Source organism: Hyaena hyaena, unplaced genomic scaffold (genome assembly GCF_003009895.1).
Source record: "Hyaena hyaena isolate Hyena2069 unplaced genomic scaffold, ASM300989v1 scaffold_138, whole genome shotgun sequence".
In the NCBI taxonomy this organism is placed as follows: Eukaryota; Metazoa; Chordata; class Mammalia; order Carnivora; family Hyaenidae; genus Hyaena; species Hyaena hyaena.
In genome coordinates this window covers 1-19,390 of record NW_024080770.1, presented here as the reverse complement: position 1 = coordinate 19,390, position 19,390 = coordinate 1, and the positions used below count along the sequence as shown (strand labels likewise).

General features: G+C 40.9%; 1 pseudogene; it reads right to left on the bottom strand.

Moving 5' to 3' along the window:
• Window positions 1–12,348: 12,348 nt before the first annotated feature.
• Window positions 12,349–13,596, bottom strand: LOC120235792 (annotated as a pseudogene).
• Between the last annotated feature and the right edge of the window lie 5,794 nt (window positions 13,597–19,390).

The window sequence follows — 19,390 nt, the reverse complement described above, 5'->3', positions numbered from 1 at the left end:
AAGTCCCCACACATAGTCACACAGCAACTCCAACCCACTGCTCAGCACCGAGCACCTTAGAGTTGCAGCTTTGTTCCTCGTCCCTTGTGGAACAACTATGGCAACTTTGGGAGGTAATCAGGCCCCTCTTCTGCCTCTTAGGGACAAGTTTGCCAAAACAAACCCCGGGTTCTTAGCAGTCTGACCAGTGGCGCTCCCTGAGGTGGTTCCTGGGCCTCATGGGTTCCGTTGGTGCACACAGGGTCCTCACTCTAGTGTGCTGGGAGGGTTAGTCTGCTGCAGATCAAGCAGTCCGCTGGTACCAGGCAAGGGCGCTTCTTCTCCGGAGCTGTGAGGTTTGTATCCCAGTGGCAAAGGAGGTGAAAATGCACCGTCTCTGAATCCCGGACGAGCCCTCAAGTAATGTAGCAGGATTCTCACACAGAGAGTCATGACACCGAGGCTTTTCTTTCCAGCAAGCAACTTTATTCTTGCCAGCACCACTCAGTTGGGTTCATACCCAAAGAACTGAGCCCCAAACGTCCCCGTGGCATAGTTTTTAAAATACATTTTTTATTGTTTTGTCTTCCATACATGGTAACACACACAAACATGTAGTTTGTTTAAGTAGTCTCTGTTTATAAGGTCATGAGGGATGTTGTCACGTAGGTGCATAGCCACATTACCTTGAAGTTTTTTTTTTCTTTTCTCTTTTTTCCCCTCTCCTTAGGGAGGGGACCCTACCACAGCATGAGAAAATTAACAAGGCAAAAACCACTCTAAGCAAAGTCAGAAGGCAAGTGAGAAAATGGACAACAGTTGTAATGGAAAAAACTTAGTCTTTCCCTTCCAATGTAGGGGAAAACCCAGTTCTTTTCTGCTATGTGCTTTTGTCTTGTGTGTCTCCCTTACAGAGAATACTTCACTTCTGACACTTCTGGTCACAAATGTATGAAGGTTTTCCCCTACAACAACAAGCAACTCTTCCAACACCGACTAGGTGTCCTACAATTTAACCCAATTCTAGCATTAGAAAGAGTCCACAACCAAATAGAAAATTGGAGAAAGAATATGAACAGACAGATCTCAGGAAAGTTATATAAATACCCTTTATGATACAAAGACATAGGGGCACCTGGCTGCCTCACTTAGTAGAGCATGTGACTCTTGATCTCAGGGTCATGAGTTCAAGCCCCACACTGGCCATGGAGCCTACTTAACAACAACAACAAACAACAAAGATACAAAAATATAGGAAAACTCATTAATAATAAAGGGACATAAAGATGAAAATCACACCAAATATCTGATAAAAATTCAAGTTTGACAACATAGCCTGTGGGAAAACAGATCTCATATACTGCTGTGAAATTAATATGAAAAGATCTCTGAGATGGATTTTTAAATGGATAAAAAGAAAAGAACAAACCAGCCTGTATATTATGGTCCCAGAGCATTTATGATTTCCATTTTTATTTGCATGAGGGTACACACACACACACATACACACACACACACTGAAAAGTGGTTACTTGTTGCAATGGGAACAGGAGTGGATGAGGAATAAGTTGAGAGTAAGGCTTTTAAGTGTATGCCTTTTAAGAAAAAAACAAAGAACTATGGTCCAAAGAGTTTCCTAAAAGACAAATCATTATATGTGATAAAAACAGAATACTGTTGGGTTTTTTTATTTTATTTATTTATTTATTATTTATTTATTAAAAATATTTTTATTTATTTCTAGGAGAAAGAGAGAGACAGCGTGAGCAGGGGAGGGTCAGAGAGAGAGGGAGATACAGACTCTGAAATAGGCTCCAGGCTCTGAGCTGGCAGCCAGCACAGAGCCCGACGCGGGGCCTGAACCCACGAACCGTGAGATCATGACCTAAGTGAAAGTTGGTTGCTTAACCGACTAAGCCACCCAGGCACCCCTGTTGGTTTTTTTTAAAGTATCCAGAAGTTTTGAAATGTACCCTATGGCAATGACTCCAAAAATATTTTGTATGTGTGTCTGTATCCTGGCTTATTTCCGAGAAGACTAACTGGCAGAGAACTTTTTTATATCAAAAGGGTGGTTTAAGGGTATCTAAAGTGCAAAAATAATGTGGTGCAATGGCTTCTTGGCAGTCTTTGAACAGGATGTTACAACACATTTCCCAAACGTTCAGTTCATGGGAATCCTCCTGGCCACATAAAATATGAATGAGCTTATTCATATGAAATGTGTGAACATGGTGGTTATGAATAACCTAAGGCAGAGCAGGAAATGGACAATCAAGTGAAATACCTTCACTGAACACTTACGATATCAGAACTTGGCATACTATCCATCATTCAAAATATGCTCTGACCTGGCAAGAGAAACCACACAATCAATTGATTTAAAAAGACAAATATCATATGATTTCCCTAATATGTGGAATCTAAATAAACAAACAAACAAAAAAATCAAACTCATAGATACAGAGAACAGATTGGTGATTGCAAGAGGCAAGGAGCAGGGGGTGGGACAAATAGAGTGGACATTTTTTTTTTTTTAGTTTTTATTGAACAAAAATTGTTTTAAAGATAAAACATGGAAGCAACTTGAGTGTCCACTGACAAATGAATTGATAAGCAAAATGTGGTATATGCATGCAATGGAACATTATTGCAAGGAAATTTTGCAATATGCTACAACATGGTTGAAACTTGAAGACATTAAACTTAATGAAAGAAGCTGGACACAAAAAGACAAATATGTGTGGTTCTACTTACATGAGGTACTTAGAGTAGTCAAAATCATAAGGACAGAAAATAGACTGGTGGTTGCCAGGGGCTGGATGGAGCAGGAGAATTGGGAGTAATTGATTAATGGGTCTATAGTTTCAGTTTTACAAGATGAAGAGAATCCTGGAGATGGATGGTAGTGATGATTGCTCAACAATATGAGTGTACTTAAGTGTACTTAGTATCACTAAACTGTACACTTAAAAATGGTCAAGATGAGGGGGACCTGGGTGGCTCAGTCGGTTAAGTGTCTGACTTCAGCTCAGGTCATGATCTCCCAGTCCATGAGATCAAGCCCTGCATCAGCCTCTGTGTTGTAGCTTGGAGCCTGGAGCCTGCTTCCGATTCTATGTCTCCCTCTCTCTCTGCCCCTCCTCCACTCATGCTCTGTCTCTGTGTCTCAAAAATGAATAAATGTTTAAAGAGTTGTTTAAAAAATGATTAAGATGGTATGCTTAGGTTATATGTGTTTTACCACAATAAAAAAAAGGAAAAAAAAAAAAAAGAAAGCTACAGTGGTTTTGTTAGTATCAGACAAAATAGACTTTGGAACAACGAAATTACCAGAGATAAAGAGGGACTTTTTTTTTTTTTTTTGAGAGAGAGAGAGAAACCACATGAGTGGGAGAGAGTGGTGGAGGGAGAGAGACTGAGAATCTTAAGCAGGCTTCACACTTAGTGTGGAGCTTGATCCCATGATCCCAAGACCCTGGAATCATGACCTGAGCTGAAATCAAGAGTCAGATAGATACTCAACTGACTGAGCCACCCCAAGAGAGACATTTTATAGTGATGAAAGGGCCAATTGACAAGGAAGAAATAATAATCCTAAATGTGTATTCACCTAATAACAAAGTTTTAAAACACGTGAATTAAAAAACTGATGGAACCCAAAGGAGAAACTGACAAATCCTCATTTATAGGATTTCCACAATTCTCTCTGTGTAACGGATGGAACAAGTGGACAGAAAACCAGGAAGCACAAAGAAGCTCTGAACAACCCTGTTAACCAACTCGATGGAATTGACATTTTATAGAACAATCCACACAACAACAGTAAGAAGTCTTTCTTTTCAAGTGCACATGAAACTTTCACTCCGATAAGGGAGACCATATTCTAGGCCATAAAATAAATCTTTACAAATTATTAAAAATTAAAATCACACAAAGTATATTTTATGAACTCAACAGAATTTGATGAAAAACAATAACAGAAAAATATCTGGATAATTTCCTAATAATCGGATAACTTCTAAATAACCTGTGTTTCAAGGAAAAACTCTTCAGTGAAATTAGAGGAAATATTTGAATTAAATTAAAATGAAAATACAACATATTAAAACTTGTGAAATGGCCTGGGTGGCTCAGTTGGTTGAGCATCCAACTTTGGCTGAGGTCATGATCTTGCAGTTCGTGGGTTCAAGTGCTGCATTGGGCTCTTTGCTGTCAATGCCGAACCCATTTCAGATCCCCTATCCCCCTGTCTGCCCCCTCCCCACTTGTGCACTCTCTTTCTCTCTCAAAAATAAATAAAAACATTTTAAAAAATTTTTAAACTTGTGAAATGCAGATAAAGCCGTGCTTAGAGGGAAATTTATAGCATGAAAACTTTTATTAGAAAAAATGATCTAGGGGCGCCTGGGTGGCTCAGTCAGTTGAGTGTCTATCTTTAGCTCAGGTCATGATCTCATGGTTCGTGGGTTCGAGTCCCGTGTCCGGCTCTGTGCTGACAGCTAGCTCAGAGCCCGGAGTCTGTTTCAGATTCTGTGTCTCCCTCTCTCTGACCCTCCCCTGCTCATGCTCTCTCTCTCTCTCTCTCTCTCTCAGAAATAAATAAAAAGTTAAAAAAAAAAAGAAAGAAAAAATGATCTAAAATCATCTAAGCTCCCACTTTAAGAATTTTTTTAAAAATTAAAAATAAGAGCAAATTCGGGGAACCTGGGTGGTTCAGTCAGTTGAGCATCTGACTCTTGGTTTTGGTTCAGGTCATGATCTCATGGCTTCATGATTGGGAGCCCTGCGTCAGGTTCTGCCCTGGCAGTGCAGAGTCTGCTTGGGATTTCTCTCTCTCTCTCTCCTCTCTCTCTGTCCCTCCCCCACTCATGCTGTCTCTGTCTCTCTCAAAAACAAATAAATAAACTTTAAAAAAAGAGCAAGTTTAACTGAAAGTAATCAAAAGAAAATAAAGATAAGAGCAGAAATCAATACAGTTGAAAACAAGAAGACAACAGAGGAAAATCAATAAAATTAAAAGCTAGTTCTTTGGGAAGAATAATAACATTGATGAACCTCTAGCCAGACTGAAAAAAGAAGACACAAACTATCCATATAGAAATAAAAAGAGAAATATCACTACAGACCCTACACATCCTACAGACATTAGTGTATCAGAGAATACTACAAAATAAATAAATAAAAACAAACAAACCCTCAATGCCTATAAATTCGATGACTTAGATGAAATGGACTGATTTGTTAAAAGATACAAATTACCAAAACCTGTTCAAGAAGAAACAGATAAGCTAAATAGTCCCACATCTATCAAAGAAATTGAATTCACTGTGGAAAGCCTTCCAATAAAGAAAACTCCAGCCTCAGGTGGTTTTACTAGCAAATTCTACCAAATATTTAAGTAAGAAATAATACCAATTCAACATAATCTCTTCCAGAAAATAGAAGAGAAGGAAGCACATCCCAAGCCATTTATGAGACCATTATTTCTACCTCAGGTCAGGCTGCTGTAATGAAATAGCAAAAACTGGGTGGCTTGTAAAGAACAGAAATTTACTTCTCACAGTTTTTGAGGCAGTAAGTCCAAGATCAAGGTGTCAGCATGGTTAGAATTCTGGTGAAGGCCTTCTTCTGGGCTATAGACTGCCATCTTCTCATTCTGTCCTCATATGGTAGAAAGAGTGCAAGAGAGCTCTTTGGGATTTAAGGGCCCTAATATCATTCAAGAAGTCTTCACCTTCATGACTTAATTACCCCCCAAAGTCCCTACCTCCTAATACCACCACATTGAGGGTTAGTATTTCAACATATGCATTTTGAGGGCAACAAACTTTCAGTCCAAATGCAATTACCTTAATATCAGAACCAGAACCAGTGTGGTATTAAGTTAAAGGATAGGCACATGGGTCAATGAAACAGGACACAGAATCCAAAAATAGACCCACACAATTGATTTTTGACAGAAGTGCAAAGGCAATTCAATGGAGAAATGGTTATCTTTTGAACAAATTGTGGTGGAATAACTTGACATCCGTTTGCAAAGCAAAATAAGCCACCATCCATACTTCACATTTTATACAAATTTAACTCAAAATGGATCAGAAATTTAAATATGAAATCTAAAAGTATAAAAACTTTAAAAGAAAACACAGTAGGTGATCTTTGTAACCTGGACTTAGGCAAAGAGTTCTAAGAAATGACACCAAAGACACTATAGAAAAAAAACTTGATAGATGGGATTTCATCAAGACTTAAAACTAACTCTGTGAAGAATACTCTTTTTTTAATATAAGGTTCCAAATTATTTGACTTTTTTTCTCTTATTTTTGTATTTGAGAGAGAGAGAGAGAGAGAGAGAGCGACTGAAGGCAAGGCATGAGTGAGGGTAGGGGGCAGAGAGAGAGAGAGAGAGAGACGGACAGAGAGGATTTTAGGCAGGCTCCATGCCTAATGTAGAGCCTGATGTGGGGCTCAATCCCATGATCCTGGAATTATGACATAAGCTTAAATCAAGAGTTGGATGCTTAATTGACTGAGCCACCCAGGTGCCCCTGTGAAGAATACTCTTAAGAGAATGAAAAGACAATTCAGGGGTGCCTGAGTGGCTCAGTTGGTTGAGTGTCTGAGTTCAGCTCAGGTCATGATCTCACAGTTTGTGAGTTTGAGCCCCATATCAGGCTCACTGCCATCACCCTCTCAGTGCAGAGCCCACTTCAGATCCTCTGCCCCTCTCGCTTTATTCCTCTCCCAGAAATAAATATTTTTTAATAAGAGAGAGAATGAAAAGATAATTCGGAGATGGGAAGAAAAAATTAAAAAATCACATAGACAAAGGACTTGCATCCAGCATACATAAGGAACTCTCAGAATGCAATTATAAGAAAATCAATTTTTTAAATGGGCAAAAATTTGGAACTATAAAAATTTTAGAAGAGAGTACAGACAGTAATTTCTTTGACATTGGCAATAGCAATATTTTTCTAGATATGTCTCCTGATACAAGAGAAACAAAAGCAAAAATAAACCATTGGGACTACATCAAAATAAAAAGCTTCTGGGGTGCCTGGGTGGCTCAGTTGGTTGAGCACCCAACAATGATTTTGGCTCGGGTCATGATCCCAGGGTCATGGGGTCGAGTCCCCACATTGGGTTTGGTGCTGAGTGTGGAGCCTGCTTAAGATTCTCTTTCTCTCCCTCTGCCCTCCTCCTCTGCTCTCTTTCTTGGAAAAAAATAAAAATAAAAAGCTTCTGCACAAGGAAACAATCAACAAAACTAAAAGACAACCTGGTGAGCAGGAAAAGATATTTTCAAATGAAATATCCAATAAAAAGTTAGTATCTAAAATACATAAGGAACTTATACAAGTCATAACACACACAAACAAATCAATTAAAAATAGGCAGAAGACACGAACAGATATTTCTGTAAAGAAGACATACAAATAATCAACAGACACAGGAAAAGATGCTCAACATCACAAATGGGTATTTACTCAAAGAATTATGAAAACACTAATTCATAAAATATATGCACCCCTATGTTTATTGCAGCATTATTTACAATAGTTGTATTATGGAAGCAGTGCAAAAGTCCACCCACAGATAAATGAGTTAAGAAGATGTGGCATAGACATACAATGAAATGTTACTTAGCCATAAAAAAATAATGAAATCTCGCCATTTGTGACAACATGGATGGAGCTAGAGAGTATAATGCTAAGTGAAATCAATCAGAGAAAGACAAATCCCATATGATTTCACTCAAATGTGGAATACAAGAAAGAAAAGCAAATGAATAAAGAAAAAAGGAAAGAAACCCCAAAACAGAGTTTTAATTATGGAGAACAAATTGACTGTTACCAGAGGGGAGGATGGTAAAATAGGTAAAGGGAATTAAGAATTCACTTATGATGGGGCGCCTGGGTGGCTCAGTCGGTTAAGCGTCCAACTTCAGCTCAGGTCATGATCTCACAGTTCATGGGTTTGAGCCCCGCGTCGGGCTCTGTGCTGACAGCTACCTCAGAACCTGGAGCCTGTTTCAGATTCTGTGTCTCCCTCTCTCTCTCTCTCTGACCCTTCCCCGCTCATGCTGTCTCTCTCTCTCTCAGAAATAAATAAAAAACATTTTAAAAAAGAATACACTTATTATGAGCACGAGTAATGCATAGAATTGTTGAATCACTATAGTCTACATCTGAACCTAACATAACACTATATGTGAACTATATTGGAATTAACTGTTTTTTTAGAAGCACAAAGATTTGAACTGACACTTCACAAAAGAAGCTATATGGATGGCAAATAAGTACACTGAAAAATGCTCAAAATCATTCATCATTGGGATACTGCAAATCCAAATCATAATGGTAAGGGCATCTGGGTGGCTCCATAAGTTCAACCTCCAACTTCAGCTCAGGTCTTGATCTTGAGGTTTGTGAGTTTGAGTTTCTGCTGTCAGCCTGTCAGCACAGAGCCCGCTTTGGATCCTCTGTCCCCCTCTGTCTGTTCCTCCCCGACTCCTGCTCTCCCACACAAAAAATAATAAATATTTAAAAAAATCATAATAGTATAGCACTTCATACCCACTGAAGTGGCGATAATAAAAAATACAGACAATAACAAGTGTTGACGAGGATGTGAAAACACTGGAACTCCAATAAGGCACTGATGGGAATGTAAAATGGCACAGTTGCTGTGGAAAACAGTTTGGCAGTTCTTCAAAAACTTAAACATAGAATTACCATGTGATCCTGCAATGCTACTCCTAGTTGTACGCCCCAGAGAACTGAAAACACGTTCACACAAAAACTTGCACATGAATATTCATAGTAGCCTGATTCATACTAGCCAGTATGTAGAAATAACCTAAATATTCGAGTGATGAATGGATGAACAAATGTATTTCCACACAAGGGGATATCATGCAGCCGTAAGAAGGAATGAACTATGATGCACACTACAATATGCATAAACCCTGAAAGCATTATGCTTGGTGAATGAAGCCAGACACGAAAGGCCACATCCTGCATGATATGATCCCATTTATATGACTGTCCAGCAGAGGCGAATCCATAGAGACAAAACATAGATTAAGTATCGTCAGAGGATGGGTATAGAGGGGATTAGTAGGTGCAGGGCTTCTCTTGTTGGTTATCTTAATCAACTACAGCTGTCGTAACAAAATACTGTAGACTGAGAGGCCTAAACAGCCGAAACTTATTTTTCATGCTTCTAGAGGCTGGGAAGTCTAAGATCCAGGTGTGGGCAAAGTAGGTTTATTTTGAGGTTCTTAGTGTGTGCATATGGAGAGAGAGTCGTCTCTACCTCTTCTTATAAGTGCACGAACCCCATCAGGGGGACCTCACCCTCATAACCTCATCTATCTCTAATTACCCCCCAAAGATCTCAGCTCCAAATACCTTCAAATTGAGAAGGAGGACTTCAACATGAATTTGTGGGTCAATTCAGTCCAGGCAGGGACTGATGGAAATGTTCTAGAATAAGATAGTGGTAGTGGTTGCACAACTTTGAGAATATACTAAAAACCATCGAATTCTATGCTTAAACACACACTCACACACACACACACACACACACTAAGATGCCACCACATATCTGTTAGAATGGCTAAAATTTAAAAAAAAATAAAGAAACAAAACACACATGACAATACAGAGTGTTGCCAAGAATGTGGAGAAACCCAAACTCTCATACATTGCTGACGTGGGTGTACAATAGTTCACCACAGTTTGAAAGTTTCTTACAAACTTAAACATACACATATCACAGAACCTGGAGATCTCACCCCGTGTTATTTGCCCAGGTGAAATAAAAGCCTATATTTACAGAATAACTGAAAACCACTACACAAATGTTGACAGTAGCATTGTTTGTAATCACCAAAGCCTGGAAACAGTCCAAAACATTGTGGCACACCTATAAAATGGATCACTAGTTAGCCATTAGGAAAATGGCATTGATATTACAATAATGCATCAAATGCATTATGCTACATGAAAGAAGCCAGATTCAAACACTTACAGGAGCACCTGATGGTTCAGTTGATTAAGTATCCAACTTTGGCTCAGATTATGATCTTGTGGTCAGTGGGTTTAAGCCCCGTGGTGGGCTTTGTGCTGACAGCTCAGAGCCTGGAGCCTGCTTCAGATTCTGTGTCCTTCCTCTTTCTGCCCCTCCCCCACTTGCACTCAGTCTCAATCTGTCTCTCAAAAACAAACAAATGGGTTTTTAAGAAATTTTTAAATGTTTTATTTATTTTTAATTTTTTAATGTTTTATTTATTTTTGAGAGAGAGATAGAGACAGCATGAGCAGGGGAGGGTCAGAGAGAGAGGGAGACACAGAACCCGAAGACAGGCTCCAAGCTCTGAACTAGCTGTCAGCACAGAGCCCAATGGGGGGCTCAAACCCACTAACCATGAGATCATGACCTGAGCCAAAGCCAGATGCTTAACCAACTGAGCCACCCAGGAGCCTCAATAAATGTTTTAAAACTTAGAAAAAATTTATATACTGTATGATTCCATTTATGTAACATCCTGGAAAGGCAAAAGTGTGAGGACAAGAACCAATCAGTGGTTGCCAGAGATACACTGTACCTTCAGTTCCTGACCCTTTGCTGTATTCTTCTGGGCCAATTAGCTTTCTCTTTATTGGTGTGCCCTCCACTCTGCACCTCTACCTGCACCACCCCTCCCATGAGCACCCTTAGGCTTAAGCTTCTCCATTCTCCTAAATCAGTTATATGACTCCTCCATCAGCTTTCATTTTCCAGAATTATGTTGACATTTCTTTTTTTCTTTTAATAATTTATTTATTTATTTATTTTGAGAGAGAGAGAGATTGAGAGAGAGAGAGAGAGAGAATGTGCACAAGCAGGGGAGGGGCAGAGAGGAGAAACAGAATCCCAAGCAAGCTCCAGGCCATCAATGGAGAGCCTAATGTGGAGCTTGAGCTCAGGAACAGTGAGATCATGACCTGAGCTGAGATCAAGAGTCAGATGCTAAACCGACTGAGCCACCCAGGAAGCCCTGTGTTAACATTTCTTAACTCTGGTCCTCTCCTCTCCTCTTTAGCCCTATGGGTTTATGGGCTTTTTTTCTCTTTGCTGCTATTATAGTGGGGATTTGGGAGGGAACAGATAAATGCATATTCAATCTTTCCTGTTAACTGACACAGATCTTCTTTAATCAAGTCTATAACATAAATACAGCTTAGGAAATGGATACCATTTTCTCATGAATATGTATAAAGTTTACCACTAGCCAACCTCAGAAAATATAGGAGTTTAGCAGATATGATCCCAGTAAGTATATCCATGTCAGCCATTTGATTTTTGTCTCCCACAGGGGACACGCTAAAAAGAGTTGCCTCACGATTTCCGGTCTGTCAGCCAGAATTTCCAACAGCTGCCTAGGCTATGTGCCAGAGTTCATGAGAGTCTGACAAACCGACAGTTTTCTATGGGCCTGTGGGATCTGGGGCAGCCCCCTAACAGAGGTAAGCTGGTGACTCAGCAAAGAAGATGTAGGTCTGTGTATGCCTATGAGTAACATCCCGGGAATCACACTCAAATCAGGACCCAGAAATGCCTTTTCATTACTTATGTCATAATCATCCCCTCCCATAAATGCGTAAAAGTTGTGTTGAAATAGTCCCAACTCCCAAAGGAAGCAGTCCCATTCTCTCTCATTTCTATGCCACTGTGATCGTCAGTCCCAAGTAGTCCTTGTAAAGGCAGTAATACTCAAAGGCAGAAAACTCCGAGTTCTCAGGAAGCAGCTGGGCTGTTGCCTCCCTCTGCTTTAGATGTCCCACAGCAAAACTAAAGCACACTAGGTAGTGGCTTTTAGAACTCTGGATGCCCCAGATGTAAATTGCAGGTTGTAACATGCTCTACACACATCTTACTCTGTCACTGTTCATCTTTGCCAGCTGACCCTAAAGATTTAGATTTTATTCTGTAATACTATAAAACTATGATCTCGTATCTCACTCCAGCACACCACCAATACACAGAAAGAGAGACAGACAGACCGACAGTCAGAACTGAGTTTATGTGGAAATAAATACTGGGCCATGAAACAATACTTTTGTGTTTACGTGGAAATGCTGGGCCATGAAAATCCGGACTTTCTTTTTTATGTGTGAGGGTGTATAGTGTACTTTGTGGTAAATGACAAGGTAGGGCTCCCTAAATGCCTCCCCTTCTTCAGGGGGTTTGGGATGGAAACTGTGTTGAGGGCAAGAGAGACATTTCAGTAGGTCGAGAGACCCATGTAGGGCAAGGACACCCCAGCAGCTGAGGGCCTCTCTCTTGCTCTCCCTGGGGCTGGTGTTCCAATGGTTCTTATTCCTTGGAGTCCAGGTGGACCATAAGGTCCATCACCCAATTGCTATATACAGATTAATTTTCATCAAAGGAAATAAACTTGACAAAATAGTCATTGAGGGCAATGCCAGCCCCAGCATCAAAAGTGCAAGAGTGGGAGGGGCACCTGGGTGACTCAGTCGGTTAAATATCCCACTTGGGCTCAGGTCATGATCTCACCATTTGTGAGTTCAGGCCCCACATTGGGCTCTGTACTAACGGCTCAGAGCCTGCAGCCTGCTTCAGATTCTATGTCTCCCTCTCTCTCTGCCCCTCCTTCACTTATGCTCAATCTCTCTCTCTCTTTCAAAAATAAATAAACATTAAAAAAATTTGAAAACCACATTTAAAAAAAAGTGGAAGAGTGGGTGTCACTGTTAAATCTGCAGGAATTTGGTCCTTAGTGTAGCCCAGGATGCACTTGAGAGGGCCCTTTGATGCCTGCTTCACCATCTTCTTGATGTTGTCATATTTGGCAGCTTTCTTCAAATGGTAGATCAAGCCCATGACTGATACATTGTGGGTGAGGATACAGGAAGTCACACCAGTGAGTTTCCCATTTAGCTCAGGGATGATCTTGCTCACATCCTTGGCAATACTAGTAGAAGCAGGGTTGATGTTCTGGCCATCTTCTTGGCCATGACATAGCTTCTCAGAGGGGCCATCTATGGTTTTCTGCGTGGCAGTAATGGCATGTACTGTGGTCACGATTTCCTCCACAATGCCAAAGTTGTTATGGATGACCTTGGCCAGGATCTCAAGCAGTTAGTGGTGCAAGAGGCATTGCTGACAATCTTGAGAAAGTTATTATACTTCTGTTTCTTGGTTCATGCCCATCACAGACATGGGGGCATCAACAGAAGAGGCAGACATGATGACCATTTTGGCTCCACCCTTCAAGTGAGCCCCAGCCTTCTTCAGGGTAGTGAAGATGCCAGTGGGCTCTACAATAAATTCAGCACCAACCTCACTCCACTCGATGTTAGTGAGATCTCACTCCAGGAAGACTGAGATAGGCTTTCCATCAATGACAAGTTTCTCTTTCTCAGCCTGGACTGTGCCATTGAACTTTCCATGGGTAGAATCATACTGGACCAAGTAGATCATGTAGTTGAGGTCAATGAAGCTGTTATTGATAGAGACAATATTTACTTTGCCAGAGTTAAAAGCAGCCTTGGTGGCCGGGCACCCAACATAGTCAAAGTCATTTAGTTGGGCTTTCACCATCATGTCTCAGGGACACAGCTATTGTCAAACAGGGAGGGGCAAAGAGTGGAAAGGAGCCAGGACTTTCTTGAACAGAAGTTAAAGTAAATCTTGTAAAGCAAAGAGACAGATGGTTGATTACCACTTTTAGGCACTACTGTCTTATTCTTGCTAATGAAACGCTGATTTTGTTAAGTATGGTCTGGCAACAGACTCAGGAATGAGGAAGGTGTCACCTAGCAGCATTGCCAGAATCTCAGAGAAAATTATAAACACATCCAGTTAAAACTGAATTTTACACATACAAGGAATATGCAACCCTATTTCACCACCTCCTTCTGAGGATGAACTGTGATGGGTGAAGACAAACATGATAATTCCTTTTCCCCTTGCTAGTGATTGGTTTGGAGGTGGGCATATAACACACTTCAGACCAATTGCATCTGGGGAAGAAATCTTCTGGGGGTTCTGGGAATGATTTTCCTCCCTGATTAAGAACAGGAGAGGCAGCCTGCAAGCAAGAGAGAGAAAGTACAAGAGTAAGCAATGCAGAAAGTTCTTCATGCTTCGTGCCTTCAATAAGCTCACGTGAGGATATGGTGCTGGGAACAGCAACCGTCACTCTGTCACCATGAAGAAAAAGTCATGAGGGAATCAGGGAGACTGAGCCAGAATCTGCCATTGTTGAACTTCTGAATGAGGCAGCTCTGGAATTCCCTCGGCCAGATTTCTTGTTATGTGAAAAAATGAATGTCTTCACTGTTTAAGCCTCTTTTAATTGGGTGCTCTGTTTATGCTGCTGGATGCCTCCTAAATGATTCAGCAGTAGGTATTTTGAGTCTCACTCAGTAGGTGTTAAAATGGCTGTGGTTAATAGGCCCAATCTCCTGTCCAGAGAAGCAAAATTACATTGTTATATCGTCTATTGGCCTGTTAGTATCGCATGGATCTTTCTCAGCTTCTCACAAAAGAATACAGAAACCCTCCTACAGACTTTGGAGGTGGACAGGAGGCTATTTTTTGCTTCTTAGGATGGAATAATTGTTAAGAGTTCTCTGTGTCCTCAATGTCACTGACAGCATCAGAGATCGGAACTGGCTGCATGGGGACTGCTAGCCAGGCAGGCCAATTTTATGGGACAGGTGGACGCTGTTTCACAATTGTGGGTATAAGATAGGTAACCTTTAGCCCAGAAGAAGTTGAGGCATAAGTGGCATCTGGCTATCACTTTTTCGAAGTTTGTTTTGAGAGAGAGACTGTGCCTTGCTAATGCAAGTGGGGGAGGGGCAGAGGAGGGAGAGAGAATCCCACGTAGGCTCCGATCAGCCCTGAGCCTTACGATCTCACAAATTTGTGAGACCATGATCTGAGCTGAAATCAAGAGCTGGATCCTTAACCAACTGAGCCACCCAGGCACCCCCCTTTTTTAAAAAGATTTTTAAAATGTTTTTTATTTATTTTTGAGATAGAGAGAGAGAGAGAGAGCGTGAGCAGGGGAGGGTCAGAGAGAGAGGGAGACACAGAATCTGAAACAGGCTCTAGGCTCTGAGCTGGCTGTCCCGGCGCGGGGCTCAAGCCCGCGAACCGTGAGATCATGACCTGAGCCGAAGTCGGGCGCTCAACCGACTGAGCCAACCAGGCACCCCCAGGCACCCCACTTTTAATAATACCCACTATTGGTTGGTTTTACTTCCAAACGTTCTAAAATTAATAATATTTATCAAATGTTTGATGGCCACAGTTTGGGTATGTGGCAAACATTTTTCCTTTTTAGAATTTTGAGGGGTGCCTGGGTGGCTCAGTTGGTTAAGTGTCCAGCCCTGACTTCTGTCCAGTCATGATTTCATGGTTTGTAGATTCAAGCCCCACATGGGGCTTTGTGCTGACAGCAAGGCCGGCTTAAGATTCTCTGTCTCCTTCTCTCTCTGCCCCTCCCCCACTCATGCACGTGCACGTGCACACTCTCTCTTTCAAAAATAAACATAAAAAAAAGTTTTTGAATAGATTATATATGCATATGGCATATATAGAATTCAGACCAATAAGTTCCCCCTCCATCCTAGTCTCCTTTTTCCCTTCTTTAGAAGCAATCATTGTTACTAGTTTCTTGTGTACCCTTCCAGACTTTTGTATACATGGACAAATACATAAATACATACAGCTCCTTTTAAAATACAAATGATAAGGGGCACCTGCGTAGCTCAGTCGGTTAAGCGTCCAATTTCGGCTCAGGTCATGATCTCTCGGTTCGTGGGCTCAAGCCCCGCGTCAGGCTCTGTGCTGACAGTTAGCTCATTGCCTGGAACCTGCTTCGGATTCTGTGTCTCCCTTTCTCTCTGACCCTCCCCTGCTCACGCTGTCTCTATCTCTCTCAAAAATAAATAAAACATTAAAAAATTTTAAAAAATAATAAAATGATGCATATTAATTATATCCTGAAGATTCTCCCACATTATTATTTTTTAAACTACCTTACTCTATTCAAGAACTGCCTAGTATTTTTTTTTCTGAGAGAGAGAGAGACAGAGACAGAGACAGAGTGAGCAGGGGAGGGTCAGAGAGAGAGGGAGACACAGAATCTGAAACAGGCTCCAGGCTCTGAGATGGCTGTCAGCACAGAGCCTGACACGGGGCTTGAACCCACGAACCGAACCATGAGATCATGACCTGAGCCAAAGTCGGACGCTAACCAAGGACGCCACCCAGGCGCCCCAAGAACTGCCTAGTATTCTAATGCATGGATGTGCCATTATGTATGAGCGATCTCCAACTGATAGACACTTTAGTGGAGATTTGTCATGTTTTTCTGGCTCGCCAACTCCGCTGGAATACTTTTCATGTTTGTGGAAATACTCTCCAGTCTCTGAAGCTCCAGCAACCAGTTGTACCCGTGCCAATCTCCAAATCAGAAGTGGACCCCAGGAGGAAACGGGCTTTGCGCAGGACACCTATTATGCTGGCTAGGGTGCAGCACAGCCTTATGGTGTTGGGGGTGGCATGGGTGACAAAATGAGTTCTTGATGCGGAAAAGACATTAGTGGTGCTGATGTGAGTGACTTCATTGCAATTGCAGTCAAGTTCTTGGTGGCAGTCTAAATCTAGCATCTAGTTTTTGGTGGCAGCAGAATGTTCTGGACCTTTTTATTCACCAGGCTATTTATATATGTGGTTTGTGGCTTTAATTCTTGAAAATTTAATTCTTGAAGATTATTCTCTAGCCCTCTCAACGGTTTTCTTTATAACAAATGACTTTCTGCTCATCAGCCAGACTCACTTCTGCTTCTTGCAACCAAGAGCCCAATCTGAGACAAATATTTTGTTTTCCTTCTAGTTTGTTGTTTTTATCATCTAATTTGTTGCTTATACTATCTGTCGATATACATCTTTGTACCTGTGTGCAAATAAATCTGTGGCATAAAGTCTTAAAAATGGAAATATTCTGAAAGAAAATATTTGCAAAAGATACGTCTAATAAAGGATTATTATCCAAAGTATACAAAGAACTCTTTTTTTAATGTTTATTTATTTTTGAAAGAGAGAGAGACATAGAGCACAAGTGGGGGAGGGTGGAAAAAGAGAGGGGGACACAGAATCTGAAGCAGGATCCAGGCTCTGAGCTGTCAGTGCAGAGCCCAATGGCAGACTCAGACTCATGAACCGTGAAATCATGACCTTAGCAGAAGTCGGACACTTAGCCAGCTGAGCCACCCAGGTGCCCCAGAAATGCAAATTAATACAATGAGATACCACTACACACCTATTAGAGTGGCCAAAGTCCAAAAAACTGACAATACCAAAAGCTGAAGAAGATGTGAAGCAAAGTGAGTCTCATTCCTTGCTGGTAGGGTTGCAAAATGGTACAGCCACTTTGGAAGATAGTTCGGCAGTTTCTTACACAATTAAACATACTCATACAATCTAGCAATCATGCTCCTAGGTATTTAACCAAACGAGTTGAAAACTTATGTTCACACAAATACCTGCGCATGGATGTTTATAGCAGCCCTCATCATAATTGCCAAAATTGGAAACACCAAGATATCCTTCAGTAGGAGAATATATAAGCAAACTATGGCCCATCCATACAATGTACTATCACTTAGCGATACAAATGAACTACCAAGCAACAAATGAACTACCAAGCTGCAAAAAATACATACAGGAACTTTTTTTTTTTAAGATTTCTTTTTTAAGTCCTCTTTATACCCAACATAGGGCTCAAACCTACAACCCTGAGATCAAGAGTCACACACTCCACCAACTGAGCCAGTCAGGCCCCCTGACATGGAGGAACTTTAGAAAGCGAATTGTTAAGTGAAAGAAGTCAGTCTGAAAGGGCAATATACGGTATGATTCCAACTGTATGCCATCTAGGAATGACAAAACTAGGGGCGCCTGGGTGGCTCAGTCAGTTAAGCGTCTGACTTTGGCTCAAGTCATGATCTCCTAGAAATGACAAAACTAAGGAAAACGGTAGAAATATCAGTGGTTGCCAGTGGTTCTGCGGGAGAGAGGGATGAATAGGCGGAGCACAGGGGATCTATAGGGCAGCAAAACTATCCTGTATAATACAGTAATGAGAGACACATGTCATTATCCACTTGTCAAAACCCATAGAATGTACAACTCGAAAAGTAAGCCCTAATATAGACTATGGACTTAATAATAATGTATCAATAATGTTCCATGTACCACACTAATATAAGATGTAAACAATAGGGACAATTGCATGCTTGGGGAGAGGAGATATGTGGGAAATTTCTGTACTTTCCAATTTAGATTTGTAAATCTAACACTGCTCTTCAAAAATGGGATGCCAGTGTGGCTCAGCTGGTTGAGTGTCCGACTCTTGATTTCAGCTCAGGTTATGATCTCACAGTTCGGTTCAAGAGATAAGCCCTGAACTGGGCTCTGCACTGACAGTGTGGAGGCTGCCTGAGATTCTCTCTCTCCCTCTCTCTCTGCCCCTCCCCCAGCTTGTGCACGCTCTGTCTCCCTGTCTCTAAATAAATAAATAAATAAATAAATAAATTTTTAATACAAAAAAAAAATCCTTACAATGAAAACTTTCTCATATCCACTTGGCTAGGATGTGGAGAAATAGGAGCTCTCATACATTGCTGGTGAGAGTGTTAAATTTGCAGCCAGTTTGAAAAACAGTTTGGTAATCCCTTAAAAGTTTAAATTAATTTAATTAAGTTTAAATTAAATCCCTTAAATATAGAGTTATCATACGATCCAGTATTTCCATGTCTAGGTTTATAACCAAGAGAAACGGAACCATATATTAACATAAAAACGATCCAAAGACTGAGAGAGGAGCCCACTATAAGCATCATCTACACTTTGGATTTTGGTACTCTCTTGCGGAAAATTCATACGGAGCATGGCTTCTTGGGATTGCCTGTCAGAATCAAATAATAAATATTCACAAAGGAGATTGCATGGAAAGTCACTCAGACTCAGTATTTACATCACCCCAGAAAAGCTGTCTGTATGCTTTTGCCATTCAGGACAATCAAATTAATCTATAAATTTAATGCAATCCCAACCAAATTTTAAGAGGATTTTAAAACTGGACTTCAAGAATTATGATTCTTTTCTGGAAGAGAAAACATTCAATAACAGCCCCAAAAATCTGAAAATGATTATTGAGTGAGAATTTGCCCTATATGAAATTACAAATGTAAAAATGTATAAAGCTATAGGGGTGCCTGGGTGGCTTAGTTGGTTAAGCGTCCGACTTTCGCTTAGGTCATGATCTCGCGGTTCGTGGGTTCGAGCCCCGCGTCGGACTCTGTGCTGACTGCCAGCT